We start from the raw sequence: 20,013 nt of genomic DNA, 5'->3' as shown, positions 1-20,013 counted from the left end.
GCTCTGCAAAGTTATTGATGCTTAATGGGTTAACTTCCTTAGTTAATAAGGAAACTGATTTTTTTCTTCCTGGTCTTGAAGTTTCCCCTTAGGAACAGTTCAAGCTGACTCCCTCATACTTTTGACGGAGTCTTTGATACTTTCCTAACAAGGCCTTATGCAAGTATTGTTGGTCCCTAGTGGTTTAGAAACAGTAAGTCAGAACCTCAAAGACTGAAAAATAAAATCCAAATTCCTTTTTTCTACATCTTCTGTTTCTAAATCTTTTGAGGCTTGTTAGTTCCTATTCCCCAGGCCTTGCTGGACTGTAGCTTTTTCTCACAAAGTTAGTCCCAGAGCAGCATTTTGAATGAGATCTTGGGTAATCTGAGAGTTGACAGCATTGATTGTGCAGAGTGTTATTGGCTTGTTCCCTGTGCTGATTTTAAACATTTCAGTGATGTTGGGTATTGCTGAGAATCTGATTAACATTTTGATGTGCTCATCCTCAGGTTGTCTGTGCAAGAGGGAAGTACCTGGGCTGGATTTGAGGCAGATGGATTAAAATCTAGGCGCTCTGTGGAGCACATGGAGCATCTTCCTTGCTTATGCATTCCCTAACAGAGGAACTGAGGTCAGGACAAGCACCAGTATGGCTGGGAAAGATCATTCCCAGTGCTGGACTGAGGGTATGTACAGATACAAGAGTCCCTGATGTCAGGGAGAGAGAAATCCTGTGCTGCTGCAGCTCAGTTTACACTTCAGTCTTTTTGGTTATGATCTCTCCAGGCACAGCTACTGCTGAATTTGCTCCTTGGGAACATTCAACACATCCATATTGGGGATTTTATTTGGAACTGGAGAGAAAATACAATCCTAGTGCATTTTACGCCCTCTTGGATCAAGGGCTGGATGAATTTTCTATCTTCCCCTGCAGTAGTTTCAGGAAATGTTGTTTTGTTTCTGGTGATGCTCCATCAGAGCTGCTCTGAGGAGGTACTCTGGCTGACACTCAGCTCCAGCCTTGGAGCCTGCTCCCGAACCATTCCTGCCAAATGCCTGGCCACTGAGTCCCTGCTCCCCAGCACCAAGAACTGGCTCCTTGCAAGGTGGGGAACTGCTGGGGGAGGGAAGCATTTCATGAATCACAACTCCCACGCCTTTGCATACCCACAACTGCCCAGCCAAAATACTTCCACCCTTATTCACAACAGATCCCACCTTTACTCCAGAATCTTTTCCATCTGTCCTGCAGGCTGCCGTGCAAAAGGGAGAGGAGAGAATCCAGGGCTTCTCTGAAAAGACAGAGAGCTGACTTGAAGCCAATAAATGTGTATGCCTGCATCCAGTGGCCCCTGATCTCCCCTGTTCCTGCTGCCACTGCCATCACCAACACAGGTGACAGCAGGAAGAGGATAGATTTACCAGTCCAAGCTGTAGGAATATCTTTCAGCTGGACAAGAAGCAGTCTCAATTTCTATGTGGGTGCCTTGAGAAGCTTTCTCAGCTCTGAGAGCTTCCAGAGGGACTCTGCTTGTTTTTCATGGGATGTGTATTTGATAGTAGGCCAAGGAGGATATTTCTTCTGGGTCTTTAGCTAGTGACGGGGATTTCCTGCAGTGTGGACTGTTTGAAGCACCTAAAAGCATGTGCTGACTGGTGTAGGGCACTCTAAAATGGCTTGGTTTGGAGGACCTGGGTGATTATCAGGCAACACCCAAAGCTTTTGTGCTTTTGGGGTATTAGGAGTGCCTGAAAAGGAAAAGATGGAAAAGATGGGGATTTTCTTGCTGATGGGGAGTGGTGAAAGCAAACCACCCTGTTGCTGGAATCATGAAGGTACAGGCATCTGTTGCCCATTCTGCCATATGTTGGGGTGGTAGGAGTGGTGTGCTTCTCCTCGTCTTTCTTTTCCCATATCCATGAAATAAGGATGGTCTCTTGCCTGTTTATCTTCCTAGATGTAATGCAAGGATATTAATCCCATACTCTTTGAGTTGGTATTTGGATACCCAGTGAAATAGATAGGCATTAAGAGGCCAAATCCCACTAGGCTTATCTTGTCCTCAGAGAGATTCCCAGAGCTGTATCTGCTCCATCAAATAAGGATTTCTATGTGAACAGAGCCCCTTGAGCTGGTTGAGGATGCTGAAGGTTGGCAGGAGTGGCTGCAGCTGGCTCATGGTTTGCGGAGGAAATGCCAGGCAGGAGTTTGTCACTGTGTAACTGATATTCTTAGCTCCACCCTGTTCCCTGTCCTCCAGCTAAAGCTTTCCGTGGAAAATTTAGCTACCATTGGCTCTGGTTGTGGCTCCAGGCATTGAGGCAGCTTTCATTTGTGCTGTTCAGGTCTTTAAAGAAACACAGCAGGGACTAAACCCCCAGTGAGGTCACAGTCTGGGTAGTGGCTGATGGATGAAAAGTTGGCCTTGTCCCCCAAAATGGTGATTATTACTGTCTTTATAGTCATGTCTGGGATGTTCAGGTTACAGAGGGGGTGACTCAGCTCTATCAGCATCTGAGCTGCCTTACAACATGGTCTGTCTTCTTTAACCACCTTGGGCAGGCTGGGAGTGGAGCTCAGTGTCTCCCATCAGCAGGGCTGGGTCTTGGCCATGGTGGGAAGCAGGTTCTCCCCAGCTCTGTGATAAACCACTCTCCAGTTAGGCTGGCACTAAGGGCTGGGAACATTTGCTTTGGAAGGAAATTTGGCATTGGCAACAAAGAGTCAAGATGCTTATTTTGTTCACAACTGAGCTGCAGAGAATTTCAGGATGTGGTTCTGACTTTTTCTGAAGCATTTTGCTTTCCTCACAGCTTTGTCTAATGTGATAAGATTTCAGAGGGTTGGTTCAGCCAGAGGTGGGTCTTCAAGAATCTGCAGGTGTCTGGGTCAGAGCTAGAAATAAACCCATAAATGTCTGCAAAAACTTGATCTCATCACTGCCAGGGAGTTAGAGGTGCTTTTTCCTTGTGTTATATGAAAAGAAAGTTAGGCTGGAGTGTCTGCCTTGGCAGACACTGCTTTTCCTTTTCCAGGGAATGAAGGGAAGGGATTCCTTCCAGTGGCAGTGAGAATTGCCTTTGTGCTCAAGCCCATAAACTGCAAGAGATGAAGCTGAACATTATGTACAGATTAGAAATGTAGTTTTGCCCAGGAACTAAAGATGCAGGAAAAAGAGTCAGGGCCTTGGCAGCAGCCTGGAATGTACACCAAGTTCTTATGTTGGGTGTGGGATTAAAGCTGCTTCTCCTTATGGCCATTGCAGGGAAGTCTTTGCGACTGTCTTCCAGTGATTCCTGGAGTTTTCTTGGGAAATGGGGAATGGGTGCTGTGGGGGAATGCTGCAGCATTTCTGTAAACCAAACCAGCTGCTTATTAGCCTTAAAGCTCTACTCCCCAAGCTGAACATGTTCCACTGCTCCAGGAAAAGTCATGCACTTGATTTAGAAAGCCTGAGGCACTCTGTTGTTCTTTGGGTTTTAAATGTGGAAGAAGGAGCCACAAATTTTATTTTTTTTCTCTTCACTGCGTTAGGGTGGAGAAGAGCTTTTTTAACAAGAATGAAAAAAAGATGAGCTGTAACTTTTTCTGTTTGGAATCTGAGGGGGTAAAAAAATCACACCTCTAAAAAAAAGAGAAGAATTTTATTGGACCTGTTGAGGACACAAAAAATGTCTTATATTTCAGTTCCGATTCAACAGCTGAGCTTGGAAAAGAAAATTAGTAGAAGAAAGAAACATTGTTTTAAATAAAACCACTTCAAGTTCTAAACTTGGAACTTTTCCCTTGAAAAATGTTACAGTGAAACATTTTGTGAAATTTGAAACTTAACTCATATGGACTCACTCTTTCCTATGAATATTTTAATTTTCAACGAGGTCTCTATTTGCTCCAGTGCTCTAGTGAAATATTCCTAAATAATGTATGCCCATAAAAGTGTCTTTTCCCTGCATTCAAACCAACTGTTGTTCAAAGAACTTTTTCTGTGAAGGGAGATGTGTCAAGGTGTATTTGCAATAGGGAGAACCTGAAGTACAAAGATACCTTCAGTCATTCTGATCAGCTGGGTGGTGCTGGAAGATGGAGAGAGAATTTTTGAAAGGCACGGAGTGATAGAAAAACAGGGAATGGTTTAAAAGTCAGTGTTTAGATCCGATATTGGAAATAAATTCTTCCCTGTGAGGGTGGGGAGGCCCTGGCATTGGCTACCCAGAGAAGCTGTGTCTGCCCCTGGATCCCTGGAAGTGCCCAAGGCCAGGCTGGATGGGCTTGGCTGGGATAGTGAAAGGTGTCCCTGCCCATGGCAGGGGTGGAATGAGATGGGCTTTGAGGTCACTTCCAACACAAACCACTCTGGGGCTCTGGGACCCCCATGCACGCAGGGCTTCCCCTGCAGTGGCTGCACACAACCTGTTGAGTCCATGCCGTAGTTCTGGTGTCTCTGTTGGAAGCACAGCCACGAGGAGCACGTTTGGCACTGTGCCTGCTGCCTGACGCTGTGGGCTGTGATTCCTGCATGGCTGCTACGTGCACAGGCAAGAATTTGATCCTGTACAAACAGGACAGCCACGTGCAGTCACAGGCAATTCCATGTTCCCTTTCCCAGGCAATATATGCTGCTCAGCTGACATACATCCCTCTTGGTTTTTCTTGCCAGCACTTTCCAGCTGACATGTTTGCACGAAGGCTGCACCAAATATGAACTGTATTAACAATTTCATTTTTTACCCCACTCTGATACTCCTATTTTATCCTTTTCTGTTCCTATCTACAATTTTATCAAAAACACTTGGAGTAGAAGTGGGGAGGGGTCTTGTTTTCACTTGCCATAGGTTGAGGATAGTGTAAAGTATAAAAATGCAGGCAGAGAGAGACTCAGAAAGGTAGTGATGGAAACAGTGGGATTGTGGTTCTTGAAGTTTTAGACCAACCAGGCTGCTGTCAGCTGTCTGACTTCTCCCAGCTCTTACACTGCTCACTGAGGTAACAGTGTCTATCACTGGAATTGGAAATTCTGCAGAGGCTGAATGAACTCTTGGGTTAGGAAGCCCAGTTTGCTGCCACTAGCAGCCATGTGTGTGCTGTCTGCTCATGGATTCACCTTGGATGCCCTGGCTTTCCATGGCTGTGGTGGATGGAGCGTGACAAGGCTTTAGCTTCCACCAGGGCAGCCACATCCCTGTCACTTTTTCAGGCACTTTGCAGCTCAGACCAAGCCTAATTTGCATCAGGCAGCACAGGCTGATGAGCTCAAACACATGCAGGGACAATGCCAAGCAGTAATTCTTGCCATGTCCCTGGACTGCACTAGAAGTCACTCTTGTTCTGTGCTGAGGCTGTTCCAGTAACTAACTGGCAGTTCCTAAAGAAATATGTCACCATGAAAGATGCCATTAAACCTAGCCCATTTGTCTCCTGATGGAGACATTCCTTGTCTGACTTCCTCATGAATCACGGGGAGAGGGAAAACTTGCTTGCCAGGCCTCCTACTCATTTTTATCCTGAGAATATTAATCCAGGCTTCTTCTCCAGAAGCCTCCAAATAGCCAAACCAAGAGAGAGCAGGAAGGAGAGCGGGAGATGGTCCAAAGTCCTACAGCTTCCATCCTCGTTTGCACCACCAAGTGGCTTTGGAAGACCAGAGAGGCACACCACCAAACTCAGCAGTGTGTAAGATGCAAGTTCATGAGTTTCAGTGCATCAAACTGAAAAAGAGTGGGTTTAGATCAGATACTGGGGGGAAAATCCTTCCCTGTTAAGGTGGTGAGGCCCTGGCACAGGTGGCCCAAAGAAGCTGTGGCTGCCCCATCCCTGCAAGTGTTCCAGACCAGGTTGGGTTGGGCCAGAGTTTGAATCCTGTTCTCAGGAAGTCGATATCATTTTGCAGGATTTTTCTGTGTTTTAGGCTGACATGCATATAGCAACACTGTTACTTTAAAGGCTGATGCCTTCCTCTCCTTCTTGTGCTCTACAGCCTCAACCGAAAGCCTTGCTTTAATTTAAATTTTAATTTAAATTTTTAACAGCAGACAAACACACATGCAATGAAGAATTATGGGCTGTTGCTGCCAAAGATGCCATCAAATGGCTGAGTGAAAGGGAACATTTACAAACTAATAAAAGTTGTTATTAAGGGGATTATTAATGAAAGACCTTTGAGCAAAAAACTCCCTCTCCCTCCAAATGCCTGAGGTTATTTTTTTGTAGCCTCCTCTTTATTTTTCTTTTTACTAAGGTTTTTTGGGAAGCTAAATACCAAAAGAAATGATTGAAGAAGCTGTCACCATCATATGGGTAATTTTTTTTGGACCTGGTTTCGCAAGAGCTCATGTCATGTGTCTGTCCACCCCTGATCTTTTGCACAGATGTACTGAACTTCACAGCCTGTTCTAATTAACACCAGGCCTAACGAGGGGCTGTGAGTGGGAATTCAGGAGGGGGAGAAGGAGGGAAGAGGAAAATAATTTGTACTGTTATTACTTGGTTTTGGTTAGTTACTGGAGAAAGGTTGTAGGGCTGGAAAGTACGACTTGGCACTTAAGGTTTGCTGTGGCAAATGGGGTGAAGAGCTGGGATTCAGGGGAACTGGTGTGTTTTCCTGAGTTTTGGATCATGTAGGTAAGGGTTTGCCTGTCATGTCCTGGTAGGTGTGAAGGTGTTGCTGTACTGGGCACTGACCTGACAAGGTGACAGCAGAGGTTACTTGCTTTGCTTTGCTTTGCTTTGCTTTGCTTTGCTTTGCTTTGCTTTGCTGCTGGGAGGTCACTGATTCCTGGCATTGTGTCCCTCCCAGCAGCTCCAGCTCCTACTCCAAAGCAAGTAGTGCTGTTTCCTGGTGTAACATCAGCAGGTTGGGAACACCTGGGCTGTGCCAGAGCAGGCTCTCCATAGGCTAGGCTGGGTATGTCAGTGCCTGAGGAGCAGATGTTCTCTCTCCTGTGCCACTTTTCCTTGGGAAGAGGTGGGAGGACGGCTCTGTCAAGTCACTGGATGTCTGCACCCCCAGCAGTGTGGGCAGCAGGCACAGGGAGGAGAATCTCCTGCTCCACTCTGCTCTCCTGAGACCCCACCTGGAGTACAGTGACCAGTTCTGGTGCCTCCAATGCATGAAGGGCATGGAACTGTTGCAGCAAGTCCAGAGGAGGCCACAGAGTTGATAAGGAAACTGGAGCACCTTCCCTATGGAGATAACCTGAGGAAGCAGGTGCTGTTCAGCCTGGAGAAAGTTGATATATGGAAGAAATTCTTCCCTGTAAGGCTCTGGCACATGTTGCACAGAGAAACTGCGGCTGCCCCATCCCCGGAAGTATCCAAAACCAGGTTGGGTGGGGCTTGGAGCAAGCAGGTCTGGTGGAAGGTGTCCATGCCCATGGCAGGGGGAGAGATGAGCTGGGATGAGATGATTCTCTCTCGTAATGCTGTGTGAGGAAAGTGCATTTCTGGGCTGGATACATGCTTTTCAGGGAAACCAGGGCTTTTCTGGGAAGCTCAGAGCAGTTTGGCAGATGTTTGTGGATGGAGGTGCCCACAGGAGAAAGGCAGGGATTGATCAGTTTGGGAAGAGGGAGGGCAAGGCCACAGTGCCTGGGATGGAGGAGGCAGCCTGTGCTCCATCTCTGGAATGGACCAGGCTTGCTTCTGCAGCTCTGGTCTGACTTGGGCTGTGAGCTCAGACAGCTGGTAGAAAATGGATGATGCAGAAGAAACATCTTTGGAGCTGGAAGCAGTAAAAGGCTTGGCTTCTTCCACGGCAAATCTTTCCGTGAATCAGGACGGAAAAAATCTTCAGCTGGATTAGTTGTGTGCAGCTGGGAGAGGGGACTCTGCCAGTTCCTCCCTCCTTGCTGTCCCTATGAAGGAAAATTGGGAATGTCTTTAAAGGGATTTCACATTATGCAAGTGCATCTTTCCTGAGGTTTAGGAGGCAGAGGCCTTGCTGGTGTCTCTCTTGCTTGCATCTGATGTGGATTGTCCCTGAGGGCCACGTGGCCCTTGCTCTCAGCCTTTGCAACCCAGCTGCAGTTAAAATCCCCTGGCCTAAGGAAATCAAGGAGCTGAGCTGCTGCTCTGCTGAATGAAGCACCTATCTCATGTGTGGCACTGGACAGCTCAGTGGGAACCTGGGAAAGGGAATAAATGGGATTTGCTCTCTGTTAGTGCTCCCCACTCTCTTCCTGCCATCTCTGTAACCTGTGACAGTGCACAGTCCTCTCAGCACTTCTGAGTGTCCTGTGGCACCTGAGAGGTGCAGCTCCCACAAATCCCTGGAAAATACAGCTCCAGGTGTGGAGGAGTTGGCATTCACAGGAGCACAGTTCCCAGTGAGCAGCCATCAGTGACTGAATACAAAACTGAGATCTCCATCAGGTCCTCCTGTTCAGGAGCTGCCTCACCTCAGAAGGAGAACTTTCCATGCTGTTACAACTCCTGCACCTGGAGGAGCTGGGAGGCAGTGAGACAAGGGGTTAGAAATTTAACTTAGAGTAGAAACCAATTTTAGGTTTAACTAGAATCTGCTGTTTAAACTTACTTAATCTGTCAAGTTATGCTCACAAAAAGGACTGCAGAGAAAACAAAGGAGGTTCAAAGCTACTTAGAAAAGAATGCAAGCATCCAAGCTGAAGAGGGATAAAGAAGATCCAAATCCTTTAACACTGGCCTCCTTGCCGAGAAGCAGCCATGAGGATTTGACATGACATTATGATCTTCATGAAGCTTTTGACTGGCACAGGGCGCAGGGGGCAGGTGCACCAGGGGTTTGACACAGAGCAAGATGTGGACAGAGAGATCTGTGAGTAGCTGACATGACCTGAGTAACATTTGGGAACGGTTTCCTGGTTGCTTGCTCTTGGGAAGGCTCTGTTGGCTTAACTGGAGAGATTGCTGCCTTGTGGGCTGAGTAGGAGGGGAGGATCATCCATGCAGCCTGCATCCTCTGGGCAGTGGGAAGGAGCAGTATTGCCAAGAAACATCTCTCCCTTCCCTCTTAACAGTGTAAGATGATCAGGGCAGCTGTGCTTTACAGTTTCTGGTGTAAGCCCACGCCACATTTCTTTCAAAAGCGTTCCTATGTCGGGTGCTTGTGGTCCTGCCTGTAAAATGGGGCTTTCTGAGAGCCTTCCTGATAGTCCTCTCTGGTTTCTTTCCTTGTGGGCTGCTACTCTGCTGGTTTGCTTCTAGATTTGCTCTCTCCCCCTGCTTTCTGAACACCCTCTGTGGTAGCCTGAGGTGTGCTCGGGCCTCTCCCAGCTGTTGGTGTGACTGATGTCCCTCAAACATTTTGAAGTCAGTGCAGCACAGAGGGTCTGGGTGGGTTCCCCTTGCATCTGGGCCTGGTTCTGCCACCTCAGGTGACACCACAGTGGGTGCATGGCCAGGCAGTATCCGTGGATTTACTCCGTGTAAGGACAGCAATATCACAGAATCCCAGAATCATCTGGGTTGGAAGGGGCCTTAAAGCTCATCTCAGTCCACCCCCTGCCATGGGCAGGGGCACCTTCCACCAGAGCAGGTTGCTCCAAGCTCTGTCCAACCTGGGCAAGAACACTTTGGGGAAAATTTAGATTTAATGTGAAAATCTCTGTTTTGGTCAGAATACACATTTTCCACTACAGCCAGGACAGATGGAACATTTTGCCCATTCGTGCAGCAGTGTCTCTCTCCTGACTGTTACTTTGGAAGAATAAGCTTATTTAGGGTTCAGGCTATTAAAAACATCTGCTTTCCCATGTATCCTGAAACACTGCAGGATCTGAAAACGGAGAACATGTATCATGCTTCTCCCAGCCACCATAAAACATCGGCTCCATGGTTGAAATTGTGGGATTCTAATGATGGTGTATCTGTATTATTCAGTCCTGTGTAATGCACTTTTGGTTGTGGTGCTGTGATCTCCCTTCCTGTGTTGGACCTGGGCCACCTAGCCATATTTGCAGTGTGTGGTTAAACATCAAATGCATCCGAATAAGCAAAATAATCACTTCCAGACTAAACACATTTCTGATTTGTTTAGAATATTGAACAAGTTTCATCACTAGGAGATGTCTCTTCTGCGACATCAAGCTACATCGATGTGTCTCTGCTGATGCCAATTTCTTTTTCCCCGTGTTTTTTACATTAAAAGCATAAAATCCTCTGAAAATCCTCCTTTGACTGTGGTAACTCTTGGATGAGGGTCAGTCTGAGCATCTCTGAGCAAAATATCTATCTCTTCCATGGCTCCTGTGGAGCAAAAAGTTATAGACAGTTATCCTTCTCTTTCATGTGGGAAAGCTGGATCATGAACAGAGAATAATCCTCATCTGTTTAGCTTGGAATGGGTTGGGAGAAGCTGGTGACAGCGCTGGAGGAAAGCAGAGTTTTGGCATTGGTTGAGTTTCCTGCAAGACCCTTACTATTTTTAGCAGAGCTGCTTTCTGGAGATCAGGGCACTACAGCCCTCCTGCTTCCATCTATCCTTCATTTTTGGGAGATGATTTGTCTGTCTCCTTGCTGGCTACACTTGTGCAATTGTGGAAGGAGTTCGTAATGCATCTGTGCTCCTCAGGGATTCTCTAGCTCCCTGTTTCTCTGGAGGGAAGGGTGTCATTAAATAAGAGTCTCCCACCAAATTCCAGTGGGCAATCACACAGGGACCAAACCAGCCCTGACTCAGGCACCAACCACCCTCTGGGTACCACTGCAGGGAGATCCAGCAGGCTCCTTTCTGGACTTGAAAAACAGTGGGAATGCTGAGTAAGAGTGGGATAAACAAAAGAAAAAAGAAAAAAGAATCCAAAAAACAAACCCCCCCCAAAAAAAAACCAAAAAAAAAAAGAAAAAAAAAAGGTGCCTGCACTCAGTAGGTGTTGTCCAAAGTTAATGCTGAGCTTCCACATGGCCACGGTGAACGGTGAACGTGGATGCTCTGGAAGAGTCAGCTTCCCATTGGGAAGCTTTCCTTTGAGTTTAACAAGGCATTTAAGCACATGCCTCAGGGCAGAGAAGAGATTTTGGCAGGATCAGACATAAATCTGATCATCTGACTGGAGTCAGCCTGAGATAAGAGTTAAAAAATGAGTTCCTAATTGAGATCTTCCCCACCCAGAGATAGTTTTTATCTTGGACTTCTGAAGTTCTTTATGAATTAACCCTGGCTTCCCCTTACAAAATATTTCATCTTGGATAGCAATGTAGTCAATCATTTCAACCTGCTCTTGGAGTGTTTGTGCTTGCAGCAATTATTTTTGCAAACTCAAGTTGTCATTTTTTTTCCTCTCGTACCTAAATAGTAAAAGACACATTACCATGGATAGCACACAGGGTTTTTTTTTTCCAAATCATTGCAGTACGAGAGTGAGGATGGAGAGTCTGTGACAAATTGTTGTGTTGATAAACAAATAGACTCAAAGGAATTAGTTTCCCAAAGTAACTGCAGCCATTAAAAACTCCTTCTGCATATGTTTGGCTTTTCTAAACACATTCTTATCAGTATGTTTAGTTAGAAAAATACTTTTTTAACTACCAAGAAGTGTCTATTCTGTTTTTGTTTTTTTTTTTTTTCCCAGAATATGAAGTTTTGAAACTTAAAAACAAAAAAAAAATTAAAAGCCTTCATTAATATTCCAAGAACAGTCAAGATTTTAATTCAGATGCTGCTTTCTTCATAGTTTTAATGTTGTTAAGAACAGGCCATTCAGAGATGAGGTTAGATGAGTTCTTTCATATTTATGAAATCATGGAAGCATCTGGATACAGTATGGAAATCCTCAACCAAAAACTTACTGAAGTCTCATTTTAATGTAATCATCCAGGCTTACTCCACTAAACAATGTGTTTATTGGATTTGGATGGAAGATGAGGCAAGAATCAAACTGATCCTGTGGAATATTGGTTAAGACTGCATAGCTTTGGGTAAATATCCCTAATTGTGAATGTTAATTGTATGCACTTTTCAATATGTGATTGATTCACAGCCATCATGAGCATCAAACAAATCAGCTGGAGAGCAGTAGCTGTTTGATATGAAACATCGAATCAACATTGTGTCATGACCTTTTGCTTTCTGAAGTATCAGGGAGCCAAGAAACAAGTGTGCCCCACACTGCAGTGCATCCCTGGTGCTTGGCTTATTTGGCATCAAATTACCAAGTGGGAATGATAAATAATAATAAAGAATAAAACCTGAGGCACCACTTGGGATGTGTTGTCCCAGGACAAAAAGATTCTCCCTAATTCTCTTTCTGTGTGTCCCTATTGCTGCTAAACCCCAGCAGACAGACTAATTCAGCATGTGTTATCAATGATCTATCCTAATTATCGTTTACCTCCCCACAGGTTAATTAAGGTGCTGAGTAATGTGGTTTTCACTTTTGCCACATAGCAGGGTCACAGCAGCTTTGTCTGTAATCAGATTTACCCGTCTGTGACTATTTCCAAAAGAAGTCCCTGGAGTGATTCAAGAAGTCACTTGAAATGATTCCATGAAGAGAGAATGGGATAACTATAATATTTACTTCTTCCTGTTTGCCAGGCCAAAAGGAGCTGGAAAGGAAAGGAGGAATGCAAGCAGGTATTCAGGAGTGCTGCTCCTCATGTCAGGACATTTTCTGCCACCAGCCCACCAGGACAGCTGGTGACATTTCACTGGGGATGTTCCAGAGCCTTCTGGCCACAATCCTGTGCTCTGGGATGACCTTGCTGGAGCAGGGACCATGGACCCACTGTGGCCCATTCTGGGATTCTGTGAAACCAAGGCCAGCCAAGGACTGGAGGAGAGTTCCCATTCCCTTGAAATTCCCTCATCCTAGTCCAGGCTTGGGGGATTGCTGGACTGGAACAGGTAAGGGTGACCAGAGCTACCTGCAGAGCTGCTGTGGGAGAATGGCTTTTATTTGAGCTGGAGGCTGTTGGGTCAGTTCCCAGCAGCAGCCATGGGGATGGCCTGCAGGAAGCAGCTGGAAGCAAACAAACATTGGGTTTTTACTGTTTCTGAGAACTGTCTGGGTCACCTCCTTATCTGTGATTTGTGTTTCTCAAGAATAGGCTGCTCAACCCTTGTCGTGAGAGGACTCAGCGCCTTGGAATTACAGCTGGGAAATGCCTTTGGAAAAACAGAGGATGTGCTGGAGGAAGATAGTGTTGTCTCTCTGGCCTGGCAGGTTTGCATAGGTTTGGGACTTTTTTTTTCCATTAAGATGAGAGATGGATTATATTATTTGGAGGGAGGTATTCCTTGGAAAACTCATGATTTCCTCGCATGCCATGTCTGTGATGTTCTGTTGCTATGACCTCAAAAGAAACAAACAGCTCCCTTGTCAAAAAGCCTCCAGCTCTCTTGAGCAGGCTGTGTCCCAAGAGGTCTGACTGTCTCCCTCCTCCTGAGGGTGTCTCCTGCTCCTTCCTTCAGGATTTCTCCTTAGGTCTTTGTTTCCTTTCCTTTATGTAGGTCTGTGATGGTCTGGTAGATCTCAGAGTCAGGCCACAGCTTCCAAAGTAATCATGGGTTTATAATATTCTGGGAGGCAAAAGATTTTAGCTTGGGAGTAAAACAAGATGATATTTTTACTGACTTCTGTATTGTGTTTGACTTTGGACTGTGTATTGCCTTTTACGTTTCACCATGTGTTATTCCTCACCCCTTGTGGACTATAGAATAGGAGAGGCATAACTGAGGATAACTGCATCCAAACCAGTATTTGATTGTGGTTGTGTGATGCTTCTTTCTGTCCTTGGTCTCTGAATTTAGAACTGAGGGCCAAGCAGAGCCCAGTGTCAGGGCTGAGTGTGGGGAACAGTGCTGAATCCCAGGAGAGACAGTGTCCTACAACAGGGTGGTATAATCTGCTCCAGGTGGGAGCACAGTGTCTCGGAGCACTGTTATTCCATGCATGATGTTACACGAGAGCATTGCAGGAGTGGATTCTGCTCATTCACTTCAGCTCCAAGGACTGACAGTAGTGAGGAATTCCGTGCCAACCACACCTCCCTGAGGATTTCTTGGCTCTGGAATTCCTTACGTGCTGGAGTAGATGATCTCCAGCAATGTGGGGATTCCCCTTCTTGGGGTGGCTACTGGGATTTCCCAGCACGTTCAGGAAGAAATTAATCTGCTTCTTGTATGGAAGGCCCATGTCTGCTCTGGATGTACAATGTGTGCACTACTCTGAGAGCTGCATTTCCTATCCCTCATCGTGCAGGTCTCTCAGACACTCAATGAAATCTCTGACTAATGCAGCAAATCTTAATTTCTTTTTTTCAAACTCACCCTGTGGGCAGGAAAAAAGCATAAATGGAGAGAAATATGACCTTATCTGACAGGCTCTAAGCTGTGACTGATTTATATTCCGTTGTGCAACATGACCCTGCCCTGAGCTGCAACAGAAGGAAACTTGCCTTGCAATCAGAGAGTTGTTAAAAATGTGTCTATTTCTGTCAACCCAAGTGGGGAAACCTTTGGATCCCATTCAACAGGTTGGGATGACTCAACTCCCAGCTGAGTTGGTCACCCTGCCCCAGTACATCCAGTATGTGACACAAGGATTGATTCTTCTTGGCTCGCTCACTGGGAATTTTTTTTGTGGCATGTTGCAAAATCCTGTACTCTTAACCCCCCAGAAACCTCATGGTATGAGCTGGACCTTCATTACCCTCAACATAATGATGAGGAATAGGAAGTTTCTGACCTAATTCCATCATCTCAGTCTCCTCTTTATCACCATTCCCAGGTTCTGTGGGACTTTTCTTCTGACATCTCATCTCTTGTGAGCTCATCTCTTATGGTCTGCAACAGGGAACAAGAGTTTCCTAACCCTTTAGCAGCTGTGAGATGGAGGATGGGATTTTTCCAAAGCACACACCCTGTGAACTGCCCTTCTGTGGAAATAAGTGGTGAGCAGTCTCAATTTTTGTGGGATCAGGGTCAGAGCAACAACAGGATTTTTGTAGAATCCCACAGATCAAGCCAAGATTTGAGCACTCACCATCCTGAATTCTCTTTAAGGACAAGAAGGGAAATCCCAACAGGAGACCCCAAAGGAACATAACATTTTCCCTGCTCATTTCAGCACACAGTGTGGGAGCAGAGGCCTCTTGTGAACTTGCCTGAATGCTCCTACCTCTGTTTGTTGTGCAAAAGATGGAATCTGACCAAAAATGGGTTTTCTCAGATATATCCATGTGTGATCTTGAGTTAAATGTCTTGAAGTATCAGGGCATTTTATGAATCACCTTTGCTCTAGAGTGCAGACAGTGACATTGGTCATAGAAGGAACAGATTTCTCCCAAAATAATCACAATAACAATCATAATGAAAGAGACCTTAAAGCCCATCCCATCCCACCCCCTGCCATGGCAGGGACACCTTCCACTAGCCCAGGTTGCTCCAACCTGGCCTTGGGCACTTCCAGGAATCCAGGGGCAGCCAGAGCTTCTGTGGACAACCTGTGCCAGGGCCTCCCCACCCTCACAAGGGAGGATTCCTTCTTTTCCTGGCCCTGAAATCCATGTCACTAGGCTGCAGAGTTAAAAGAATGGGGAAAAAAACCCAAACCAAGCCAAAAAAAAAACCCCAAACAAACAAAAGCCAAAACCCCAACCCCAACAACAACAAAAAAAAACCCTCAACAAGAAAAACCCTACAAAAAACCCCAAACTGAAGCTCTATTTCTCTTAGTTATTTTAATGAAGAGATTGGGAATTTCAGCCTCTGATCAATGACATGGGAGACTGAAACTTGCAGATGAAGGAAGTGGGTGACTCCTGTCTGAAATATTTGTAATGTAGATAGATCAAGGTGGTGCTGAGGGAGGGGGGCATAAAATGATATATTTTGTTGAACTATAAGTCACCAAGTGGTTACATGATCAGAATTTCCACCAGAATTCAGCCCAGGTTGATTCATCTGCCTAAGGTTGTTTCTCCATTGGTTTGAGGAATGCGGAGCCGCCAGGGCTGCCGAGGCAGCCGCGCTGGCAAGGGCACGGGGCCTTCCAGGGAAGCTGGCACAGCCTCCTTGGGACACGTCCCGGCTGCTGGCCATCCTAAACCCGCGGCTGTGACAGGCACAGGGAACGTGTGGGCCAGGGCACCAATGCTGCTCTGAGCCCTGGGGCCCGGGCAGCGCTGCCATCAGCAGGTGTGGCAGAGTCCCCGCCCAAGCAGAGCTGCCACCCCCCGAGCCCTGGCAGCGCTGCTGCCCCTCTCCTGCCCCAGAGACCTGTGCCCCGGGGGGCTTCTGTGCCACAGGGAGCCAAAGCCCACGTGCACTGGGGGCTGTGCTCCTCCCTGCAGGGGCTGTTGGCAGCAGCACCTGGAGCAACTGCTGGCAACTCTTGGTCTCTGTCAGATGATGTTGCTCTTTCCTGGAATGATTTTTTCCATAGCTGGGATTAGCTGCAGTACAAAAGCACCAACAGCTACTGAATTTCACAGGACAGAGAGACTCTACAGAGCCACTCGCATGTCTCCTTGGACTTTTCTGTGTGTTTTTCATGCATCCTTGCATAAAAAACCAGGCGAGTTTAAAGTTTAATGCAGCATTGTTTATATGTCTAGCTGAGGCCAGCAGCTAATATCTGGAGCATTGCGAAAGTGCAGAGGACAGACGTAATTCTCAAAGGAGAAGGAGAAGGTGTTCTGTGTCTCTGAGTGTGGTGCGATCACCCTAAAGGAGCAGCCAGTGGAAGTGCTGAAAGTAGATTTGCTCTTCTTGAGCACGTTCCTGAGCAGGCTCTGCTGCTGTTTCTGTGGGGCCAAAAGCTGCCGGGGCAGCAGCGACTGCGCAGCCCCGCGGGAGGAGACACGGCCGCCCTCGCCATGGTGGCAGCAGCTGTGTGGGCTCAGAGCTCTGTGACAGAGGGGCCGCGGTCACGGCACCGTGGCCTGGGGAGCCACCAGGGCCCGGGCTGGGTGCCAGCCCTGCGACTGCCCCCTGCCCTTTATTGGCAGCACCCAGACAACAGCCCCTGCTGGCCCCCTGCCCTCGCTGAAGGTGCAGACACCGAATACTGGGCCCCGGGCCTGAGGCCACGAGAGGACAAGTGACCCTTGCAGGCCTGGGGCCTCATTGCCTCCTTGTCCCTGCTCAGCAGCCTGGCAGGGGCCGCCCCATGGTCCTGCCCTTGGCATTGCACATCCCCACATGCCAGAGCCCATCCCGGGAAGAGCCCTGAGCAAGGAGGAAGGGACAGGATCTGCCTTGATAGGGGCTGGGGCTCAGGCCTTGGCCCTTTGCATTCCTGAAACACATCCAGGTTTGCTCAGCACCAGAGACACCTTTCCCTTGCTTGTTTCCACCTGTCATCACTGCCTCCAGTGTTCTGCTCTACCTGGAACCTGGGGACACATTCACATGAGTTGTGTCCCTCCTTGGGACCCATTAGAAGTTAAAGAAAGTTTGAAATTTGAATCTGATTTGGAGTTCTTGAGAAGTTCTTTGAGGATACTCTGAGGGACTGAGTCTGATGCAAAGAGCACCAAAGCCCCAGGGGGTCATTAAAGTCCTTGTGCTCTGTCTGTGCTGCTGAGCTGGGCCGGGCTCCTGGCCCAGAGGCAGCTCCTGGCAAGGGCAGCGCTGCAGAGAGACAGCTCTGGCCAGGAGCAGCTCCTGTGCACAGCCCAGCAGGGCTGGGGCACTGCCAGGGCAGCTCAGGGACACCAGCAGGGCACAGACAGAGCTGACAGGGGCTCAGCACTGGCAGGGGCTGGGGGATGTCCCAGAGGGGGCTGTGTCACAGCAGCACCTCTGTGGCTGTGTCCTAGAGGCACAGAGCAGCTGTGATGTCAGCAAGGGGCTGTGTGACAGCACAGAGTGGGCTGTGTGAGGTCATAGGTTGGGCTGTGACATCACAGAGTTTCTTGTGTGAGGTCATTGAGTAGCAACAGCATAATAGAAGGGATTCTGTGTGACATCACAGAGCAGGCTGTGACATCATGGCACGGCAGTATGACATCATAGAGCAGGCTGTGATGTGAAACTGTGTGCTGGGACATTACAGAGTGTCAGTATGGCATCACAGAGAGGATTGTGTAACATCATGGAGGGGGTTGTGACATCACAGAGTAGAATGTGAGGCCATGGAGTAGCCTCTGCCATCATGGAAGGTGGCTCTGTGACATCAGAGAGTGGGTTGTGACATCACTGGGTGACTGAGCAACTTCACAGAGCCAGGTGTGACATCACAGAACAGACGGTGACATCACATGGTGACTCTGTGACATCACCAAATCTTCTTCTGTGACATCACAGTGCAGATTTATATCACAGAATGGTATCCCAGCACTGGCCCTGTGATATCATGAAGGGGCTTTGTGACATCACAGAGCAGTTGTGTGTGTCATCACTGAGTTGTCTGTGACATCATAGAGTAGGCTCTGTGACATCATAGGTTGTGACATCATAGAATGGATTCTGCCATCACAGGGTATCTGTGTGACATCACAGAGGGGATGTGACATCACAGAATGGCTGTGTGACATCCCAGGGTAGGTTGTGTGATATCACAACATTATCTGTGACATCACAATATGGGCTGTGTGACATTGCAGGGGCTGTGTGACATCACAGGGGCTGTGTGAGGTCACTGGGGAGGTCACTCTGCCCCAGCCCCCCCTCACAGTTCCCCCAGAGCAGTCCAACCCTGCTCGTGCACAGCGGGGTCCCCTGTCCCCCCGGGTCCCCCCGCCCCCGGCGCCGCAGCCTCCCCCAGAGGATGTTTCACGAGATCGACCCCAGAGCCTGACACGGGGATGGGAGGCCGGGGCCCTGGGGGGTGGGACAGGGGGACAGGGACCCCCCGGCAGTGTCCCCGTGTCCCCCAGGGCCGGAGCCTGGGCCAGGGCTCCTTCACCCTGTTACGAACAAGTGCTTGAGAGTGCTGAAAAAATCCCCAGCAAGGGATCAGCAACAACCAGATTTAATATTAAGTGACAGCACCACAAAATTCCTTGGCAAGAGTCACTCTGCTCCTGACTGGACACTTCAAGCACACGAAGGAAACAAAGCAACAACAAAACCAAACAAAATCCAGGCAATCAAACCAGAAAGGAACCGAAAACCGTCCCTGTGTGTGTGTGTGTGTGACACAAGGACAGTGAGGGCAAGGATAAAAGGAATGTGGCCCAAAAGCTTAACAGAGCTCAAACTTAACAGGACTTAACTTATAACTTAACCTTAACTTCCACCTTAACCTTAACTGATACCTTCAACTTCACAATTTAGCAAAAGAACAGAGCTTATCAGTATTTAACCTATGACCTATGACTTTGCAATTTAACAAAGAAATAACATTTAACAGTATTTAACTCAGCTTATAACTTATATTAAACATAGCTACTTAGCAGCAAAACAACTCTTAACAACATTTAACTTAGGTTATTCCTCATGACTTAACCTCACTTACAGGTCTGACTGACTCAGCTATCAAAGGCACTCCAACCCCTCCGAGAGCATCATTTCTGTCACTTTTCCCCAGCACAGGCACTCCTGTGTGCACACAGACACAAAGAGTCAGTGCAAGGCACCTGTGAGAAATTCCCCTGAGGGGAAGAAATACTCCCTGTGGATGCTTTGGCATCTCCCCAGTGGGTGAAGGGTTGAGCCTGGAGGAGTGGGGGGATCGGCCCAGGCTCCGTCGCTGTTCAGGATCCCCGAGTGCAGCAAACGGGAGAGTTCCCGGCTGGGAGAGGCCCCACTCAGAGGGAGTCGCTGGCCTAGGAGAGCTCCAAGGGGCTCCTTTTGCAGCGCTGTTTGTAGGGCCCCAAGAGAGGGGCTTCAGTCCCAGCAATGGTTCCTCCTGGCCGCACTTGGCATCAACAGCTTTCTTTGGCAGTGTAGAACAGGGATGTTGTGCCACTGAGGGAACAAAACCAGTTCTCAGGGCTGCTCCTCCAGAAACCAGGAGCTGGTTGGGCAGCAGCAGTGCCTGGGGCAGACAGTGTTTGTGCTGAGCTGCAGAGGAGCTGAGCCCAGGGGCTGTTGACCAAGGCCAAGGCCCAAGGAGCATTTCTCAGCTGGCAGGGCGGCCTGAGGGCGGCAGCAGCGCCCGGGCCAG

At 47.8% G+C, this 20,013-nt stretch overlaps 1 long non-coding RNA gene across 2 annotated transcripts; it reads left to right on the top strand.

Moving 5' to 3' along the window:
• The first annotated feature begins 11,771 nt into the window (after positions 1-11,771).
• Positions 11,772-13,532, top strand: LOC135309380 (uncharacterized). 2 transcript variants are annotated; one of them, XR_010369653.1, is made up of 2 exons: positions 11,772-12,803; positions 13,007-13,532. It is a non-coding gene; the product is annotated as an uncharacterized LOC135309380 (long non-coding RNA). The 2 variants fall into 2 exon arrangements; XR_010369652.1 differs by having other exon boundaries at positions 13,002-13,532.
• Positions 13,533-20,013: the final 6,481 nt, after the last annotated feature.

Source organism: Passer domesticus, chromosome 10 (genome assembly GCF_036417665.1).
Source record: "Passer domesticus isolate bPasDom1 chromosome 10, bPasDom1.hap1, whole genome shotgun sequence".
NCBI lineage: Eukaryota > Metazoa > Chordata > Aves > Passeriformes > Passeridae > Passer > Passer domesticus.
This window is presented reverse-complemented; position numbering and strand designations above follow the sequence as displayed.